The sequence below is a fragment of the Peromyscus leucopus genome, chromosome 13 (genome assembly GCF_004664715.2).
Source record: "Peromyscus leucopus breed LL Stock chromosome 13, UCI_PerLeu_2.1, whole genome shotgun sequence".
NCBI lineage: Eukaryota > Metazoa > Chordata > Mammalia > Rodentia > Cricetidae > Peromyscus > Peromyscus leucopus.
Genome location: NC_051074.1, coordinates 33,438,037 through 33,460,845, shown reverse-complemented (window position 1 = coordinate 33,460,845; position 22,809 = coordinate 33,438,037). Strand labels below are relative to the sequence as shown.

Genomic DNA, 22,809 nt, shown 5'->3' with positions numbered 1-22,809 from the left:
ACAGTAGAGCAGAAGGGGCCCGCAGATATAAATATGTATCATCAGCATAAAGAAGTTATTTAATGTGATAAGCAGATTCTTGCCTCCAGAAGAAAGCTTGTCTGCCAGAATAATCATCAGAATAACAGCCAGGCCCAGTATTCAGGGGTATGGTCAGGCGAGGTCTTAAAATAATGAAATGCTTCCGTGCCGCTTGCTTGGTAGCAGCTGTTTCCAGTCTCACGGAGCTATCTGCCTCCCTATTCCAGGCCCACCTTCAACAACTACGGATCTGATTGATTGTGGTGATCATTTTTACAATATGTGTATGTGCCGTACTCCTTAAATAGATACAATTTTTATTTGCCGAGTGGACTCCAACAAAGAGACATTTTAAAAGGTAATTTTTGCTTTAACTTAGTTAAATGGACTGAACTTATTCAAAGAGAGACAGAGACAGAGTCCACCACGCAAGGCTGAAGCAAATCGCTATTGAATAGGGTCACTCTGATCCCTAAGAGGCAAATGGGAAACTTGGAAGTGGAAGGAGGTGGGTTTAGTGCGACGTTATGAAGACGGCTGCAAAATGGTCCCCTTCTGGAAGCAGATCTTGCCACTTCACTTCACCACAGCTGAGACAGAGCATCAGATTCCTCCCCGATGCCTACAATACTCTCCACCCCTCTTCCCCGCTTACGCCCTACAGTTCTGTTTCACATTGCTTCTGATATGTTGCTCTCCTTTCTTTGATTACACTGTCAAGAGTCTTGTTCTTCCTTTGAAGGATCCTGCTCCTGATCTTTGATATCCGTGTGGTCCACACCTTTACCTTTTTCGTGGTTCTCCAAATGAGGCCTCCCCTAACACAGACCCTCTCATGTGCACTCAGCTCGAAGATGTTTAAGTATTGGCTTTTCCCAGATAAAATGCATTCCAGTTTATGGCATTCATCCATTTCTGCACAATAAAGGTCTTCACTATGGCCAGTCTCAAGCTGCTGGGTGACCGATATGACATCATTTGTGCAGACAGAAAGAGGGGCACACGTTTGTCTCCAGAGCACATTGCCAAGGCCCCAGCTGACCGGACACCCAGCACTTCGAGTCACCTTGTAGCACTTACCTGACACCGCATCTTGCTTGTTCATTCATCTGTCATCTAGTCCCCATGGACTAGTGTGCGAACTCTAAGACCTGAATTAGCTTTGTCACTTTTCGTCCTGAACCTTGAACTGCTGTCATCAATATTTATTTATTAAATGAATAAATATGTGAAATAGTATGATATAGTACCGAATTGGAACATTCAGAGTGGCCCAAAGTTGTAAATTACTATGTACAGGGTCAGATGACAGGCCATCAATGTCTTCCTTCAAGTCATGGGTTTCTAAAAATAGGTAATGCTAAAGGTGTGCATGAGACAATTTTAAGTTTAAATACCCAGAGCCTCTATTTATATAGTTTATATTAAAAGGTATAAGACATACTCTTGGTACAGGCTTGTAATGCTAATTACTCAGGAGCCTGAGGTAGGAACACCACAAGCCTACATTATAACATGAGTTCAAGGTCAACCTTGGCAACTTAGTGAGACCCTGCTTCAGAAAAAAGTAGAAAGAAGAGTTATGCTCAGGGGTAGAGTACTTGCTTAGCAATGTTTAGACATTATATTTAATGGTAAAAACAAATAAGTAACAAGTAATTAGTGAGAAATATACCAACCTGTGTTAGTATTTAGTATGAGAATCAGGTATACATTTTACTTTAATTACCCTACATATCGACTGTGGGTAGTAAATATAAACGTCAAAATTGTCAGAAATGAAACATACTATTTTTTAACTATGCTTCAAACTAAAGTTAAAACATTTTTAGAATATTGTAAAATGATTTATTGAAAACTCTTACAACAAACTTGCACCAAGGGGTCTATGGGGACAGTATTTTGAAACATATACTCGAAAATGTTTTAATTAAAAAAAAAAAAATCCTTGCCAGGCATGGTGATGCATGCCTTTAATCTCAACACTCAGACAGGCAGAGGCAGGTGGATCTCTGTGAGGTCAAGGCCTGGTCTACAAATCGAGTTCCAAGACAGCCAGGGCTATCACATAGAGAAATCATGTCTCAAAAAATAAAAAATCCTATACCTCCAGCAAAGGTCCCAGCCATATGCTATTTCTCAACTTCAGATCTCAATGTGAAAGAGGCTTGTCTGGGTCTTCCTGTTCTGTATCCACCATGGCCAGCAGATTGGTGATCATATGGAGCTAATTAATTACCTGAGAGCTTCTATATGTGTTAAGCACTATATAAACCACCTGCAACAGAATCTCCTGAGGGTTCTTGTTATCACCTATTTTTATTCTCAGTCACTTGCAGTATTCACTCCCCATGTTCTGCCATGAGATTAAAAGATGTATGAAGCCAAAGGATGTTATCTTTCACCACTTCATCATCAGCTTTTGAATAACACCAGTAAGGTATAAGGCACTAAGTTTGTGCAAAGTTTGTGCAAAAATCACAAGTGAAAGGCCTGGGTCTTATGAGTCCAAACAGGCAGATTGGAGAGTATATCCAATGAATTCCATAAGTAGCAGCTTTATCCATGCTTCATGGCATTTTCAATGGCTGGGTAAGTCCCGCCCATGTAAATCATGGGGTAGGAGCAATGAATGAAGGATAGAGCACTGAATTGTAGTTGTGTTGACCATATGGTTTATTGTTTGTCAATAAAGTTAAATCAGTTAAAAGGGTATTTATTGGGAGAAGATTGAATGTCCACAAAATTGATTTGAGGGTTGGGGGAGCTTTCCTCCACTGCAAAGGCAATACAAGGTTGAGCAGTTAATACAGCCATCACCACTATGGTCACTTTCAAAACTGCTTCAAGCCACAAAGCCAATGTGGTCACAATGACCAGAGTGGCATGTGAAATCTAGCCACTGTTAAAAATTCACTTCTTTGGAACCTAATTATCCATCTATACTCTAACGAGAGATGAACCCAATGTCCTTTTGTTTTTCAGATACCATGAAAGTTCATCAGTTTACTAATCTAATGCACATTGCATTAGCTGCAAGGGAGTCAGCATGTCTCCCTTTTTGTCTTCCATACATAGTAGAATGGTAAATTGAACATTGAGAGAGTCAATTCAAGCAACCAATGAAAGCTAAAACTAGACTGATTTAGTTAAAATAATCAATTCCACTTTTGAATAATTTGTCAACATCAAAATCATAGTATCATTTTACATTCTTCTTGACATATTTTCAATTTACAATGCATAACTCTTTAAATGCAAGTATGATTTTAAAAATGTAATGTGAAAAGCTAATTACAAACACATTCATTTACTTCTGTGTACTTCATAAAAGCAGTTCAAACCAGTATGTTGCATGAACACAAATTATATCTTACTAGATGAGTTTTAGAATTACTGTTCCTACTAAAACTTATTTACTTTGACCATAATACAGTAACAAAATAACACTGTTAAAAAATATCTTCTGCATGCTTCTCATGTGCCTTATTCTGTTTCAAAAACCAAAACAAAAAGTAGAATTTGACAGCAATAGAGAAAAGAGACACCAGTAAGCAGAAGGATATGTGAGCTTAAATGTTAGATCTTAAAATAAATCAAAATTTCAGAATTTGATGTGAAAGTACATTTGGGAGCAAGTGAGTGGGTAAAAGTGTCCTCTAACTCCTGAAACCTATGTATAGTTGTCCTCTGACTGTTACACATGTATGTGTAGAACACATACCTCCTCCAACTAATAATAAATAACAAAAAAAAAGTTGCATTTGGGAATGAATACCATCCATAAGGACCATGAGTTTTAGAGAAATACTTTCCCCAAGGTTAAGAAAATGTTTGTAAACAAATTCAAAATGTTGTCAAATATCCTTTGAGTACTGAATCTGTTAATACCTTTGAGCCAAATGAAGCCTAAGTAAACCAGGACTAATGAAAAGAGGGCTGGCCTCAACTGAGATCTTCCTCTGTTTGGCTTACTAATGAATAGCCTTGCAAAAGAAATCCCAGACTCCGTAAATAAGAGGGTGTGAGTTGATAGAGCCCTTGAATCTTTCTTAACCAAAAGAGGGGGGAAAATACCACCACAACAAAATAGCAGGAACCATTAACTTTCAAAATATATGGTCTCAATTATACCCAATAAAGCACACAGACTAACATATTGGATTAATGTCATCAAAGAGGCTTCCTCCAGCAGCTGATGGGAGCAGATGCAGAGACCCATAGCCAAACATTAGGTGGAAAGGGAGCCCAAATTGGAGCTCTCCATTAGGTCCCTCCCCTCGGAGCCCCAAGAACCCTATGAAGATCGGGAGGAAGAATAGCAGGACCCAGGCCCCCAGAATCAAAGAAGCAGGACTCATGAGGTTCTCAGAGACTGGAGCACCAGTCATGGGGCCTGCATGGATCTGCACCAGATTCTCTGCATTTATGTTAGGATTTTTAGTTTGGTGTTCTGTGGGACTCCTAACAGTGGGAATGGGAATGTCTCTGACTGTTTCACCTAGTCTTGGAACCCTTTTCCTCCTACTGGGCTGATTCACCCAGCCTTGATATGAGAGTTTGTGCCTAGTCTTATTGTATCTTTGTTATGCCCTGTTTGGTTCATAGCCCTGGGAGGGCTGCTCTTTTCTGAAAAAAAATGGAGGGGGGGTGAATTGGGGGAGAGGGGAGGGAAGGAAGGAACTAGGAGGAGTAAAGGAAGGAGAAACTGTGGTCAGGATATATTATATGAGAGAAAAATAAATTTTAAATGCCTATATATAAATAAATAAATAAATAAATAAATAAATAAATAAATAAATAAATGAATGAATGAATGAATGAATGGTTTTTAGTATAAAAACCATATTGGATTTGAAAATAGGATCCATCTTTCTGCTGAATTCAAGAAATACAACTCACCATCAAGGACAGACATCATGTTAGGGTACTGAAATCAAGCAAATGGAACCAAGAAGTAAGTGGACTTATATATATTAATATCAGACAAAATAGATTCAAAGCAACTAATCAGAAGATATAGGAAAGCGCACAACATAGCCATTGAAGGGAAAATCCAAAAGGATATCGCAAGACTAAGCATTTGTGTACTGAACACAGGAGCAACCAATTTCATAAAAGAAATACTGCTACAGGAGAATCACATACTGATCCTAACACAGTGATGGTGGGAGACTTCTATACACCACCCTCACCCATGGACATTATATGGACAAAACCTAAGCCGAGAAATGCTGAGGTGAAATAACATCATAAATCAAATGGACCTAACAGACATCAAAAAGCATTCCACCCAAACACTGAAGAATATACTTTCTTCTCAGCATCCAATGGAACCTTCTAAAAGGTTGACTATACTAGAACACAAAGCAAGTGTCACCAGATATGCAAAAATTGAAATAACACCCTGCATTTTATCTGACCATCATGGATTAAAGCTAGATATCAACAACCATAGAAATGACAAGAAGTGTACAAACTTATGAAAACTGAGCCACTCACTACTTAAATGAAAACTGGATCAAGAAAGAAATCAAGAAGGCGATTTAAAACTTTTGAGAACTGGATGAAAATAAAAGTACAATATACCCAAATCTAAGGGGCACAGTGAAGGCAATTCTAAAACATAAGTTCCTGAGAGTAAGTGCCTATATCAAAGAACTGAAGAGATCTCATGTTAAGAAGAGCTTGATGTACATGTAAAGTGAGGCCATATCCCTAGAGTTAACAGCTTTATCAATTCAATGTGTGAACTGAGTTATCTAATGTTATCTTTAAAACATCAATTTCAAGTGTCTTATCAACAAAGAAAACAATATTTCATTATAAAAACAAACACGTTTCCAAATTTTGTTGTCTTCTTTACAGTAGTGTTTGTCAATGATATTTGTATAGGAATGACCCTGGATAGGAAGAGAGACAGTTCCATTCCCTGTGTTAAATGCTGGTCCTTGCCCTTAGCTCCATATCACATGGTCCAGTTCTGTTTCTAGCACTATACAGTTTCAAAGTTATAGCTTTAAAGGGAGAATATCTCACTTCTGGCACAGGTAGAATAACAAAACCAGGCATAAAGATAACATGTGAGTCAATCTCATTGGCATTTTTCCTTTTCCCATATGATGCCCAGGCAAATAACCCTGCCTTTTATGGAAAAGACCATAGACGAAGCATGACCCTATTTGAGTCATTCGGCGTGGAAGCAGGGATGTAGTGGGAAGAGTCCTGAAGGATAATCATGGGCCCCCTTTCCCATCTGAAGCTTCTTCCAGTTTGTCCTCTGAGACTGGCTGTGCAATCTTGAGCTCATCAGTGTTCTTGGGCCCGTTTGCTCTAATGTACAGTGAGGGTGTGAAAGTACATGTCTCAGGTGTATCTGCCTATGAGGCCTTCCAAACCAGTCCTGGACTGGATCAAAGTGAGTAAACAAAATGTCATAATTTTAGACTCAACACAATTCAGTCTCTTTATGTGGTAGAGACAGACTAATCACTATAAGAGAAAAAAACAAAGAATTGTACTCAGGAGTGTGGATGAGGGGTGGTAAAACTACAAAAACAAGGCAAAGTGGTAACTGACACAGACTTCCAGCTCTATAATGATGATCAGCCCCAAGAAGGTCCATTGATCTTCATGGTCTCAAGTTAGTGTGGGCTCAGAAAATTCTCTGACACAAGATGCTTACCTTCTTAGAAAGTGACTGTAGACTTTGTTTACAGCTGAATATTTAGGTCCTACCACAATCCCTAGAAAATAAAGTTTTATTTATGTTTGATGCATTAACAAGCTGATAGTAATAGCCAGATGTTAGCAGTACTGAGTTGCAAAAAATGTCCTAAAGTCTTGGTTTCTGTTTATTCTGCCAGTCCTTCCAAAAACCATGTAGAACCAATGGGGCTTTTATTCCTCTATGACCAGGAAGCTTCCACACATAGTACATGATGGGGCCATATTTTGACTAGGCAATCTTGTTCAAGCAGCCATACATGTAAACACCACAGTGTACTGCTTTGGTGATCAGAAAGAGCATCCAGCTTGATGCTGCCACATGAATTTATGATCATGGCTATACTTGTGAGATGAGAACTTCAGGGTGGAAAGCAATTGTCTTCTTTTAGAAATGCAAGTTATAAAGAGGTCTGTGGTTAATGTGATTGATCAAACTGGTCTTCCTTTCCCTTATACCTGATTCCTCCAGATACCCCAACAGAATCAGTTACGTTAGCAAGATATCTCTTACTTTTAATCTTCTACCAATTCCATATTTTAATATATGCCAGGAAGAACTAATCCCATGCTGAGTAACAGGAGCTTCAAATTCAAATGCCTCTGGTTCTCACACATGAGACAGTTTGGAGAGCCATGGTCCAGTTACAGTGTGTTGGTGTTTAGGAGGATTTTGTTTTGTGTTCTATCCTAGGACATTGGCTTTCCAAGTGTTTACATGTCAACAGTGGTCAAACAAAATAGTTCAGAGGGTTACAGGAAAAGCCAGTAGTTTTTAGCTCCTATGCCATGACTGAGAAATGAGTCAATGAAAACGCCACCAAAGAGGCCCAAATGACCCCAGGATAAACCCTTAAAATAAAATGAGAATGAATCTACAAAGGGAAGATCAAGAGGAATGGACCAAATCATTTACAGTTGTAAAGGAAGGCACTCAGAGTTGGCTACTCTTTAAGTTTCTTTTTATTTTTAGACAGGGTATCCCCTAAAAAAATCTATCAAAACTCTTTCATCAGTATTGTTTCATCTTCACATATGTTGTGTATTTAGCACAGTTGGAAAGGGGAAATCTCATTTTGTAGTTATGTTTGTTTGATTTTTGAAAACGCAAAGGATTTGAAGCTCAAAGCGAGCTTTCTCTTAGCACCGTTTTGCAATTCACTGCATGTTAATAGAATCAAAGCCCCCCTCGATGAGGATAACTATCATCCATCATCTTCACAGCACCCATTCTTTCTTCCTCAAAGCTACACAGGCAACCCCCAAAGAAAAACGCCCTGACCCCAAACAGTGGGAGCAGACATAGGGACAACTTAATGCTTTCTGTCTGGAGATTGGACAGGATCTGCATGTGACCAGAGAAGCTCATGATGGCTATTAGAAAGGAAAAACCAGCACAACGATCAGCAAGAAAAGATCTTTACCAAGTTGTGATTCTGTGGAAGAAACCTCACTAAGTTCCCCCAATTAAGAAAATAATATATTTCCCCATGTTCAAAATGAAGGTCTTGGTCAATTTCTATTTCAGATTTTTTTTTTCATTTTATATCCCAAGTCATCCAAAGCTAGGTAATTCAGAAAACTTGCATTTATTTATTTAACTTAATGTATGTAAGATAGACTAGATGTTTCAAGCTATGCACACAATACTTAATACTGATTTTAGAGGAACTAATCTCCTATTTTAGGCAAGCAAGCTTTATGTCACACATACTATTTTTAAAGAAAGCTAAAAGTTTAAATATGTTATTGTAGACTCCAATGAAGCAAACTTTCAGGACTGTCACGTGGTTATCACACATTCACCTCAATTGTGTATGCCTTCTACATTCACAGGGCTGTTCTACGAAAAAGAAGTGTTCTAAGAAAAAAAAAAAAGCTTTGAGACAAGGTTCCAAACTATGAGAGAAAAAATTCATTTGAACCATGTTGCACGAATTCTAAACGGTCTTAGAAAAAAAACCCGGAGCCAGATATTGGGGTAAATACTGAAAGATCAGAGGAAACAAGCCATGGCCACTTCTCACCTCGCCAACTCCTCAATCGATCCTGTCTTCAGGAATCCTCAGACGGAATGTCTGAGTCCTCAGCCAAAAGGCTCTAGTTCCTGTCTCCTCATGCCTTATATGCCTTTATTCCCCCCATGCCCACCCCAGACATTTCACTTCCTGTCACAGCCTTCCTAACGCTGTGATTAGTGGCACGTGTGCTTCCCAAATACTGGGGTTAAAGGTGTGTGCCACCACTGCCTGACTCTGTTTCTCTCCTAGACTGGATCAATCTCATGTAGCCCAGTGTGGCCTTGACTCACAGAGCTCCAGATGGATCTCTGCCTCCCAAGTGCTAGGATTAAAGGTGTGTGCCACCACTGCCTGAGCTCTATGTTTAACTCTGTGGCTGGCTCTGTCCTCTGATCTTCAGGCAAGCTTTATTAGAGTACAACAAAATATCACCACAGAACCACTTCACTAAGTTGAAACTAAACTAGAAATGATGGTCCCTACTCTGATCTGCGTGTACTTAGAAATACATGGATAAGAAATAAGTTGAGTCACCAGTCAAACTCTGTGCCCTGGAAAGTCCATCGAACAGAGGGCTTTCAATGGAAGACTCTACTTGAGAACCAGGGTAACTCACCCTTCCCACAGTGGTATCAAGAAGATTCTTAAAGGGCCCAGGACTGTGTATCAAGACGTTTTCTTCCAGAAGGACCTCTCCCATCAGAGAAAATAAAATTAAGATTACTCCCACTAGGGAGAAAGGTACTTCACTAGTAGCGACACTATACCAGAATAGTAAAGACAACAGCACTATGCTTGGTGGTTGTCTGGGGCAGAGAACAGAAAGAAGGACAGACAGAGCACTAACCACAAAGAAGCTGATGACCTAAGTTCCCTTGACATAGACGGGCCCAGTGGAGGCCAGCTTTCCATGTCCTCTTCATCTGCACATTCACTGCAACAACGGACAACACCAGGGAGGGTTACAGAGAGCACTTGAGCCAGTTGTCTACAGGGGCAGATAGTACTTGTCTGGGTTTCCTTTATCCAACTTGGAGAGAGAGAGAGGAGAGAGAGAGAGAGCTGTAAACAGTAGCTGACAGTTATAGAAAAACCCTGGTAATTTCACACATACTCCTTATGCTCCTTTTCCATATCAGAAGTCACACAAAACAGTGACTTAAAATACAGGTCACATACTAGGAACGCATCGTATCTGTCTACTCCCTTTCGTAGGATCCAAGCAGGAAGAGTGGGACACCCAAAAGGAGAGTGACTTAGGGTGGATTTCTTGGGACCAAACATTAGCATGGAAAATTGTGTGCAGGTTTGTTTGGAAATAGTCACCAAAGATAGACATGTGTGGAAACGAAGAAGACAGGGTGTGGCAGATAGAGAAGCTGGTCTACACTGGTGACCTGAATCTATGCCATGGGGGCTCTTGAGCAGGGGCGCCTTTCAGAGTTACTGTGACTTGAGACAAGGGCCCAGGACTTTGTATCTCTACCTCCTCTTGCCAGTGGCTCTGGAACATCCACTGGGAAAATGTGTGTTAGTGGAGACAGATCTCTATCCCTGAGACTATTCCAGTGAGAGACACAGCCACGAGCAGCAAACAGCCGACCCCCCTGCAGTTGAGGAATGGACCTGTCAGCTCTATTCCCTAACAGATGTATTAGCTCCTAGGAGTGGAAGATCTCTGTATTCTCTACAGTCTACCCCTTCCATTACTCAAACTCGAGTATGTCTTATAGGAGAATTAACCCAGCTGGGAATGGCTTTGCCAAGACTCTGATTGATTTTTCCCCCTTAGGATTGTTAAATGTTACAGTAGCACATTAGAAACTCCATCTGGTGCCATTGACCTTGAAACCATAACTAAAACTCCCATTGCCTCTCTTCTACCTTACCAGCCCCACCAAGCTGGGTGGCCTGCCTGGTGGAGTAACAGAAATGAACATGGTGCCAGGATTGGGTCTGCACAGTGCTCACTCCTGCAATTTTACTTTCTTCTCCAAAGGGACCAACATCATCTTACTCCCATCTTCTCATTATGTCCCTCCATTCTCTCGTCCTTTGTAAAGAGTAACGAATATAATTGGAAAGTCCTGAGAGAGCAGGGCATCCACTGATCCCTATTAAACAAGGGGTCCTTTATGACTTCTGCCTTGGACAAAACTCACTGAAACATTTGTTTTTTAACCTTCTTGCCACCTTAGACCTATGTACAGTCCTGAAGTGGTGAATGTTATTCCTTCCAGTTTGGTGCACAGTTCCCTTATGGTAAACTTTGATAACATTACAGTAAAAGCCAGCCCCCAAGTTCTGCTTTGGATCTGAGGAATATCACTGTGATTACTATTTTCCATGGGATGGTTGTTTCAGTCTTGTGGCACACACCTAGCTTGGGACCACAGGCATCTTCACAAAAGTAAAGTATTAGTGATGCAGTATGTATGGGGGATGTCAAGTAAGACAAGAGATCAAACTAAAAAAGGAAGTGACCCTTTGTTTGCTCACCAGGGGAACAGAAGCAAGATCCTAAACAGAAAATGTTGGTTCCCACGGTGTTCCTTTACTTAATTTTTTTTTAGCAGGAATGAGTTTCAGGTAGGGATCAGGTGACATGCATCATAGTTGATGGGGCCAGACTGTGGAGAAGGATCCTACAAAGGCCCCTGGCATTGTATAGAGCTGGAAACTAGAAGACAGGGGTGGGTGGAGTTGAAGAGTGAGAAAACACTGATTCAGAATGAAGAAAAGGCTCTAAGGGTCTTCGATATCTACTCTTTTTTGGATGCTTTCACCAGAACTGCTTAGACTAAGAACGCAGATAGGCATGGCAGGAGCCCAGCAGCCCTGGGAGGGAAAGGGGGGCCTGCTCCTTAAACACAGCTTCCTCCAAAGAATGAAAACTTGGTGTGTTCCAAGACCAGGGTGAGGAGGCCAGCTTTTGTATTTGCCTGTGGTTGGTTCTGAGCTATTGGACACACATAGGATTTTGACCTAGAGTTGGACTCCTTAGAATGTAGACTTTTATCCCAGAACAGTCACATCTCTGCTCCTGCAACAGCCCACCTAACTTCCAGGAGAGAGGTGAGGAACAAGTCTCCTACTGATGCAGGATAAAAATATCTTCCACAAGCTCAGTATCCAGCCAAGAGTCAGCGTTTGCTGTTCTGATTCCTCACTTTACCACTGAGCAAGGAAGTCAGTTCTATGATCCTGCAAGCCTGGGTTCAATACTAAAGAAGCCTTGCAAAATTCTTGAAAATTTTATCATTAAAAAAAAAAAACTTGTATCTTACATTTTCCTGCCCACTTTTCCTTTTGGATAAGCCCTCAACTAGATAGAACCTGCCAGAAAGGGAAGCAAGTTATCTAGTTATCTCCAAAACATTCCAAATAATAATAAATAAAGCCAGCTGTTTCTGGAGGCATAAAGTAGTCCACCTGTCCAAAGAAAGGTTGTGCAGTGTGATAAAGGGTTAGAAGATCTCCTAAGTAACTACTCAGAATTCTGAAAAGGAACTTTCCAGAAAACCGGCATCTTTGCTGCTCATCCTGCGAGATATATTGACACTGAATTCATCCAAGCAGCCTGCAGATGTATCATCCCTTTGAAAAACTCCCACAGGATGCTCTGGAGAAAATAACCCCTCTTTGACTTTAATCAAACCTGAAGGAGATAACCATGAGGCATTGACATGAAGGGGTGAGGAGATCTGGAAGCTTCTTTGCTAAGAGAAACACCTGCACAAATCGATCAAATGGAAATAGCTTTACACTTGTCACAACACACTAGGGACAACAATGTCATTTGGCTTTTGTTGTTTGTTCGTAAGACAGAGTCTCACTATGTCACTTTGGCTAGCCTTGGACTGCTTCTTATTGAGCCACATTTTCATGGCTTACCTTTCCCTAAATTCCTCCTTTGCTTCAAATTACTCCCTTTTATTTTTGATAGCAGCTGCTAGCCACATCTCCCCTGAAGAAAATGTTGCTTGCCACAAGTAAAACTGTCAGGGCGGTAACTGGATACAAGCATAGACGTACGGATGTGGATATGTAATAGATGTAGAAAATCCCCACAGGCAATGTTACTAACCTGTGAAGGTATTTCCATCTTAGATGATGAGATGCCAAGCTATTTCCTATGGAATTATGCCAGTTCCTTGAGGAGTAACTTGTGCCTCATTCTGCTGAGGATCTGGGGATGCTTATGACTTAGACAAGTTTTTGTGCTAATTCCTAGCACTGTGTGGCTGCATGTACCAGTCTGGAAGGCAGAATTATAGAAGTCATAGTTTTTCATAGGGATCTGTTTCTCTCGTAGATGAACATTGCATTTCCTTATCCTTCTCTGATCAACTGGGCAAAGATTTCCTATCCTCTTGCTACAGTGGACTAGATCACAGGTCCATTCATAAGGTTTTTCTTCTGTTTCCCACTGGGCAGAAAATACCTACCCCCATTCCCCAGCATCTACATCAGGACTTATGAGGTCCCTGGGAAATCAGTTTCTTGTCAATTTTCCCCTCTGGCTTTGAATTCCTTTAAATTTTTTCAAGCTCAAATAAGTATTGGAAGTGAACCATATTGCATAACTATTTATTGTGATGATAATTTCTACAGCTAGTCGATCCTCCAAGCTACTGAAATTACATCTACAATTGATATTCATGTTGTAGAATGGATGTTTGCACCCCTCAAAACACATAGGTTAAAAACTCTAACTCTCAATATGGCTGTATTTGGAGGTGGGGGCAGACATAGGTCGCTAGGGGCATGCCTTCAACAGCTACATCTACTCGTGGTTCTCACCCAAGGTCGCCTCTCTACATTTTGCTAATATGTACACTCCAGCCAGTAATGGAACTGCTCACATCACCACAGCTTCACCGCCATGATGGACTATGACCTATGAAATTAGGAGCCAAAATGAACTCCGTCTGTAAATGGCTTTTGTCAGAGATTTTTTTGTCGCAGTGATGAGGAAAGTAATGTAGGGCCCTAAAGAGGAAATCAAGTCTTAATGTATTTGTAAGTGTAAGGACCCTGTATGAAGGCTAGTGTCCCTATATGAGGACACACAGATAGCTTCATTTCTTTCTCTGTGCGCATTACCAATAAAAGGCCAAGTCAGAAGAATGAAAACATAGTCATCCACAAGCCAGGAATTGAATAGGTGGTACACTGAACTTGGACTCCCTAGCCTCCAGAATTGTGTCAAAAGAAATTCATACTATTTAAACCATACAGAATATGGATTTTCATTGTGGAATCCCAAGCAGACTAAAACAGTTGGTTTTTCCTCTCTTTCTACTTTCTCAAATCTTCTTCAGTGGTTAATTTGTGTTGTCTCTGAAAAGGTTATTCGTTCTGCTTAGTACATGTTTTGGACTTGCTGCCTTTGAGGCACATAAGGACTTGTGCTTTCCTGTCTGTTTTTGAACTTTGGGGGAGGCCAAGAGTATTTGTCTGGCCAGTGAAAAGAGCGATCCTATGATTCATCTCATTTCCCTCCCTAGCTGGGTGATCATAGCAATGTGTAATACTGAGTTTATGTATAATATTAGAGTTTCTATCACTTGGGTCTAGAGACACACTGCACAGTAACAACTAACTGTGAAATAATTGTGTGGTTTCTCAAGTTAGCTGTTAATGCAGCATACCTTTGCTGACTCTGACTTGTATCTTCTAAATCATGTACACACAAAATTGGGCCTTTTAAAAGTAGAAAACATCTGCTCTGGGATAGAACCATCTGTGCTTAGAACATATTAAGTCAGGTTGGTTATGGAAGGAAGGAAAAAGCATCAGATTATCATCCTAAACCCAAGTGTTCATCATACTGCCTTGTGTTTGATTTCAGGTAGTGCGACCCTTAGAGCTCAGGCATTCCTGTCTCCAGAAATGCACTTGCTAAGGGTTCCCACCCTAGGGAAGATAGCTCTAAGAAGATTTTCACCTGGAGGAGATGAGCCAAAATACCATCTTTGTTTCTTGATTGCCGGGTCACTGACTTGCTGAAGAAGGAGATGACCAAAAGCATTGAGCACACTACGTACCACGGGGAGGGTTTTAGACAGTCAAGGTTCAGATCATCCAGGAGTTTTAAAAAAATAAAAATAAAAATAAAGACAATTTAAAAGAAAGAAGGCCACATGCCTTTGCAACATTAATCTGGGGAAATGCCAGAGAGTCATGAGAGTGTGCTGACTAATTTTTGTCTGTGTAAATTACTTGTCCTATTTATCAATCTTACAACTCAAAAAAACTCACTAAGAGTGGGGTGTAAGACCTGCCAATTACAAGGAGCTTTCTAGAACAGGAGGATTGACGTGTTTGATGTGTGTGTCAGAATGAACAATCCAAGGGCCCACTCAAAAATACAGCACAACTTCCCTCTGAGCCCAATATTCATCACTTCACATGGAGTATGAATAAAACATTGGACATTGTTTCTAAAAGAATAACCTGTTATAAAAATGGCATCAATGAAAAGAATGGGGAAGGCAGGAGCAGTCAGGCAGTTAGACTATGAATATCATAGCACAAATTTTCCATTAAAAGTAAATGCCCCACATAAAATGGTCTATTTCACAGAAACTACCCTGTGTTGCACTGTCTGTGAATCAAATGTAGGCTATTCCATGTGTAAAAATGAACCAAGTGTTCCTTGCTAATTACCATCTTCTCCAACTGACATGGAGTTTAGGTTGAAAAATACAATTTGCAGCTCCCTAATGAAGCAAATCTCCTCACAAATGTTCTCAGGAACATGCCATTCTTTTTTCTTATTTGAAAAACACCTGGGAGACAATAGGGCTCCTGCCTCTCCCCCATCTACTGACCGGATCCTCTAATAATTTCTTTGTGGGAGGACTCAGTTGCTGAGAGAGTCAATTGGACCCTCAAAGGGAAACATTACAAAACTCTAGAATTATATGAACGAGTCCACTTCCACCCCCCTCTCTTTTCTCCATCTTCATTACTCTGTTGTTCCTGAGACATTGCTTCTTTGACTTCTTTGGGTCTTTCAAGCCAAGAGTGTATTAGCTTCTGATGGATAGTCCATCTCCTATCATCATATTTCAGCTATTTCTTTTCCTTTCCACCTTACATTGCAGAGTCTACCACCTCAAACAGGATTTAGTTAACATCCCCAATGGCTTTAGTGTTATCTTTTTCCTCTATGTTGCTCAATAAATGGTAAGGAAATGTGGTTATCCCATGTAATAAGTAGGGCTCTGGCACAATTATATTATTAATCGCTAACGACTGTCTTTCTCATAATGGTATCCTCATATGTCTCCTTCACTTTAGGCTAGTTACTATACATCACTAGCAAGCAGAACCTCATTCCCAGATAGAAATTAAACATCTATCACGCCAGTGTCAAGGGAATATGTCCATGTCTAAGGAGTTCTTCTTGTTTCCTGGAGTTACATCGTGTATTTATGCTTGTCATGATCATTGGTAAGGGATTGACTTAGCTTGACCAGGATCATCTTCTCTAATGAGCCACCCTTCCAAGGGGACATATCTAATATAAAGAGAGATGTTAATCACAATTGGGATTCTATTTAAAATGATGAAAGTGGTGAGTATGGTGTGACCAATCATGCTGGAATTCCAATTCAACCTAACCATTTGCCTTTCCTACAATCTGAACATTGGGCTGTGCTTGCAAACCTACACAGCACAGATGCAGGATGCTCGGTAACCACCATTGACATCTTGGACTTCATAATACCTACAGACACTTTATTTAGTCACGCCTTCTATCCCATGCCATGGAAGGGATATTTTCCACCTCTATGATGTTTCTACCCTGGAAGCATCTTCCCCTCACAGTCTGAAAACTGTTTCCCCTCCTACCTCATAGAAAAAATGAAATCAGACAAGAGCTCCATTGATTTTCTAAACTAATTCAATGAGCTTCCTCACTCAATTTTCCCCTTGTCATTTTCTTCTTCCTTCCTATGACAATGAAAAAACAAACCAACAAACAAACAAAAACAACCACAGCTCTTTATCCTAAGTATAGCTGAGTCTCCTTTGTAGATCCCTTCTCCCTTTTCCAGGACTCTTATGACAATATGACCTCGCTACTCTATTTTCAATTTCCCTTTTACTGACCAGTTAATATTAATAATATGTGGTTCTATCATTATAGAACTCATCACTTAAAAACCCACCCTTAAAAAATTGAAAAACCCTCATTGATTTCATATCTCAGCCAACTCCCATGCATGTCCCTGGTCTCTTCTTGGAAGGAAACTTCTCAAAGGAGTGATCTCTACTTCCTGTCTCTTCTTCCTTGCACAGCCACACCCCCCAAACTGTTGAAATCTGTCATCTATTCCTACCATCCCATTAAAGTCCCACTGTGCTCACAATGACATCATCATCATCACCTAGATCATGATAACTACTAATCAGTTCTTATTGACCCCTGCTGAGGTCTGGATGTTTGTATCCACCATTCCTTCCTGCCATACACACACGCACGCACGCACGCACGCACGCATGCGCAGAGAGAAAGAGAGAGATCTGTATGTTGAAACTTAATCTCCAATGTGATAGCATTAAGAGATGTTGGTCTTTGGGAAAATGATTAGGTTTTGAGGTCCCTGCCCTCAGAAATCTAGTTAGTTTGGCTGAGTCCTTATAAAAGAGGCCTCTTAGAAAAGTGGCTTGTTTGTTCCTTTGCTGTGGGAGGATCAAGAAGATGTCACAATGCAGCCAGGAATGGTGATGGATGCTTATAATCCCAGCACATCAGACGTGGGAGCAAGAAGGAACAAGGGGAAGAGAGAGGGACAGAGGCGGATAATGAAATCATGTACATAGAACAGAACCTTCTCAAATAATGAATTTGCCCTTGATCTTGGATTTTCTAGCCCCAGAATTGTGATAAATGAATTTCTGATGCTCATAGATTACCTAAATTATTTTTCTCTATCAGTTTAAATTGGCAAAGATATACATCTAAGAAGAATTGGGTTTACTATTGTTTACTTGTTCTTTTATTTTAACAAAGATTCTATTTCTATTTAAACGACTATGTACTCTCATGTCCTTCCTGAGTTCTTTTATCCTCTGCCTGCCATTTAGTATTAGGGGATTCCAGGCTTTGTGCCTGATCCTCTTACCACCTTACAATCTAGAAACTTTTAGACATCCCCTACTTTCATGCCTTCAATGACCTTCTAGGTGGCAGGTACACTGAGGGTAAGACCATCTAAGCTTGACCCTAGATTTTGCTGCAAACAACAGGCTGTGGAGCTGAGCCATTCATTAAGTCTACTAAACCTCAACATTCACATTCACACATAGGGATGTCTACCGCTTAGGACAGCTATGAGGAAAGAGATAATGAGTACATCATCCCTCATAAAACAACGTCTCTGTGTATTAAACCCTCGCTTCCTTGTTTTTGTTTTTTCCATTAAACTTGTTTAATGTGTCTCAAAATTCTGTTACAGATTTTTGGTCAAGTTGTTTCAATTAAAAAGTACTGGTTTTGAAAACCAGTAGCTTAAAACTGCCACACATACACAAAATGGTCCACTAAACAGTCTCCTTTCCTCCTGAAGATGTTATGATGTACTGTTATCATTAACCAGTCTTTTACTATTAAACTTAGATGGCCAGTTGAGACAAACAGTTCTAAGACCACTCTTCCACCACTGATGAAGACTGAGGATGGCAGTTGTTAGGGGCTAGTATATTCATTTAACCTCCTGAGTTTTCTGGGCAGACCTAGCAGCTTTGCCAACTCCAGCAGCCTTCTTGTCCACAGCTTTGATAACACCCACAGCCACTGTCTGTCTCATGTCATGAGCAGCAAAATGACCCGGTGGAGGAAAGTTAAAGAATTCTCAAAACCTAGGCTTGCCTGGGACCATATCAGTAATGAGCAACACACACACACACACACACACACACACACACACACACACACACACACCGGTTTCAAGGATTTAGAGCCAGCTTCCAGCTTCGTACCAGAATGTGTCCAATATTTTCTTTTAAACTCAGCAGCCTTACAAACTCTATGAGCTGTGTGACAGTCCAGTACAATGGCATAACCAGCATTAATTTGACCTAGATGGCTTAGGACAATCACCTGAGCAGTGAAGCCAGCTGCTTCGAGGAGCGGTTCATTTTTGCTGTAACCAGCAATGTTGTCATGACTAACATCTTTGACAGACACATTCTTCACATCAAAGGCTACATTATCCCCAGGAAGTGTAGCTAGAGTTTTTCTGGTCCTGCCTGGCCCACAGTCAGGACAAATCTCTCTAACCCGCCAGTTCTGCAGCAGTAAACACAGAGACTTATATTGCTTACAAACTGTGTGGCCGTGGCAGGCTTCTTGCTAACTGTTCTTATATCTTATATTAATCCATTTCTATAAATCTATACCTTGCTATGTGGCTCGTGGCTTACTGGCATCTTCACATGCTACTTATCATGGCGGCTGGCAGTGTCTCCCTCACTCAGCCTTCCACTTCCCAGAATTCTCCTCTCCTTGTCCTGCCTACTTCCTGCCTGGCCACTGGCCAATCAGTGTTTTATTTATACAGAACGATATCCACAGCAAGGAAGAGCTTCACCCAAAGCTTCAGGATGCATCTCAACAGTCTTTACTTCTGTGGTGACATTGACTGGAGCAAAAATAACCACCATGCCAGGTTTGAGAACACCAGTGTCCACTCCACTCACAGGGTCAGTACCAATACCATCAATTTCATAGACATCCTAGAGGCGTGGTGGCAGGGGCTTTTTAGTTGAATGAGTTATTGGCAGCATGCAACACAGAGCTTCTGGCAGTATGGTTCCACCAGCACTGCTATCTTTTCAGGTGATTTCCCATCTCTTGAACCATGGTGTATTAGCCCTTGACTCCAGCATGCTGTCACCTTTCCAATCAGGAATTGGCACAAATGCACCTGTGTCAGGGCTGTAGCCAATATCCTTAATGTAGGTGCTGACTTCCTTAACAGATCCCTCCTATCTCTTCTGGCTATCCCGTGGCTTGCTGGAATCCAGTTTGTTGGCACCAATAATTAGCTGGTTCACACCCAGAGTGTAAGCCAGAAGGACATGCTCACAGGTCTGCCCATCTTGGAGATACCAGCTTCAAGTTCACCAACATCAACAGCAACAACCAAAACAGCACCGTCAGTCTGAGCTGGGCCTGTAATAATGTTTTTCATAAAGTCTCTGTGTCCTAGAGCATCAATGATAGTCACATAGATTTTCTGGTCTCAGATTTCCACAGGGAGATGTCAATAGTTAAACCACACTCACACTCAGCTTTCAGTTTGTCCAAGACCCAGACATGCTTGAAGAAGCTTTTGTTCATCTTAATAGCCTCCTTTTCAACTTCTTGATGGCTCCTTTGCCATTTAACCACATTTGTAGCTAAGATGGCTGGTCATGACAGATTTGGAAGAATCTACGTGCCTAATGATGACAATGTTGATATAAGCCATTTCCTTTCCCATTTTTGGCTTAAAATTAGCAGTGGTTTTCACACATGCATTCTGATGGCAAAACCATGGTGGTGGGAGGGGGCATATAGCTCATTTTTATTATTAATTTTATTAAACTTACTACTTTTAAACCTGTTTGTCTGGTCTGAATCTTTTCTGAAATGTGGGTCCCTTTATCCAACTGAAAATTAAGTAAATCAACAATACCTCAAGACCATTCAAAAATCATGAAATTATAACTCAAAATGACCATTCCCCCTGTCTTTGACAAATATATTCCCATTTTTTGTGTGCTCTGTCTGTTGCAGAATATTTGTTTAACTATGTAAAGATGAGTGGCATTTGTTTAACTATGTAAAGATGTGTTGCATTTGATTAATTGTATAAGGATGTGTTGCTGTTTTACTTTGCCTGCCCAAGGCGCTTAATTGGTCTAATAAAAAGCTGAATGGCCAATAGTGATGAAAGAGGTATAGGTAGGACATCCAGGCAGGGAGTGTAAGTAGGAGGAGAAATTTAGGCTCAGGCAGGAAAGAAAAAGAGACCCCAGGAAGATGCCAGGGCCAGCCAGCCAGACACAGAGGAAGCAGGGAAGACAGACAGAAAGAAAGAAAGAAAGAAAGAAAGAAAGAAAGAAAGAAAGAAAGAAAGAAAAAAAAAAAAAAAAAAAAAAAAAAAAAAAAAAAAAAAAAAAAAAAAAAAAAAAAGAAAGAAAGAAAGAGAAGAGAGAGGGAGGGAGGAGGGGGAGGGAGGGAGGGAGGAAGAAGGAAGGAAGGAAGGAAGAAGAAGAAGAAAGAAAGAAAGAAAGAGGGTGATAAAAACTCCTGAGGCAAAACAGATGAATAGAAAAATGTCAAATTAAGTTAAAAGAGCTAGTGGGATAAGCCTAAGCTAATAATAAGTCTTTGTGTCTTTATTTGGGACCTGGTTCGCGGTCCAAAGAAAATTCCAACTACATCTACCTTTAAGAATAGCAACCCCATCCATGTGATTGTACACACTGGAGTCATGGATGCATCCCTGAATTTTCCACTTTTGTTTAGCTCCAAATTCTCTGCACACTGCCACCCTCTCATCCTCACTGCCACTGCTCTGATGCAGACCACCACCCTTCACTCAGATGACAGCTGCAGAGCCATCTCTAGTCCATCATCCACTTTCCAGCCAAAATGTTCATCTTAGGGTACCACTCTGAGCAGTTCTTACACCCTCCTCCTTCCTTGTTTCTCATGCCTTTCTATTTTCATCATTTCTTTTCATGCGTACAATGTCCTTCTTGGGTGACATTTTTCCTCTTCAGCACATGTCTTCTGTATATTCTAATTGTAGGTCTTCCCCTGGGGTTTTCTCTCACCCCCTTCCCTGGGACAGGCACACATGCAAATTATCCTGTATCCTTCTCTTTCTAATGCTTGAATTACCAGTCTTCCTCACTGGAGAATGCCAGTGAGAGTCAAGTCTGTTCCCCATGACAACCTAGGCTGGTCAACGAAGAGCACATGTCAGTGAGAAAGTGGCTCACTTTCGTTGATTCTTTTTCTCTTTTCCATCCCCTTATACACATCATATTCAGTTCTATTGTGTGTTTTCATATACTTCTTAGAAGTATTGCTTTTATTGGTGATAAGAGAGAACAATTGAGAGTAACTAGAGAAAGATATATATTGGATGTTTCATATGCAGAATTTAGACTCAACTACAAATGTATACACACACACAAGGCATGAACGAAAAAGAAGAAACATGAGGGAGGGAGGGAACCAGCAGGAGGGAGGAGGGAGGCAATGGGGAGTAATTAATGGGGGTAAATGTGGACAAAGTACAATGATGTATCCACATCCAAGTGCTATAGTGAAACACATCAGTTTGCTCACTGCTTAAAATTAATTTTAAATTAATGGTATAAGTGTTAGAAAGCATCATGTAGCTGACCTGAGCTTTATCATGAGAACTTGTCTTAAAAATAAATAAATAAAGCAACATGAAAGAATTTTCTTAGTTAGAGAAGGCAACTGGAGATACAGAAGTTGTCCTAACATCAACTTCTACAACACGTTAGTCCCCAACCCAGCTTGGCACTAGACTCACCAAAGCAGCCTTTTGCAAATACACTTTTCCTGGTGTGTTCATAACTTACTCAAATCCAACCCTCCAGGAAGTTAGATTTTAAGTGGATCCCAGGTGACTCTGATAATCAACTGGTGCTGAGAACCCCTGCTGTCTATAATCCTGAGAAGGCCTGGATGCAGAATTACTAATCAGACTTACTCATCCCAAGCATTACACTAATGAATTACTGTGACATCCCTCCCAGGGAATCGAAAACAACATGATGCCTGAGTCTAATTAAAACACTGTCTCCAAAAGCCTCATAGGATCTGAATTGAGTGAAGAGGCTTTAGGGCAGATTGATGAGAGACATTTTACTGCAAAACATCTACCTGAGCAACTGTGGTGCCGTTGTTTCTGGACTGGCCTACCACAACATGTGGGATGCATTACCTGATGGAAAGAACATCTCCTATATGTGGAAGGCACATGTGGTAACTTTC

The 22,809-nt window shown here is 40.6% G+C and overlaps 1 pseudogene; it reads right to left on the bottom strand.

Moving 5' to 3' along the window:
* Window positions 1-18,487: 18,487 nt before the first annotated feature.
* LOC114703325 lies at window positions 18,488-20,269 on the bottom strand (annotated as a pseudogene).
* Between the last annotated feature and the right edge of the window lie 2,540 nt (window positions 20,270-22,809).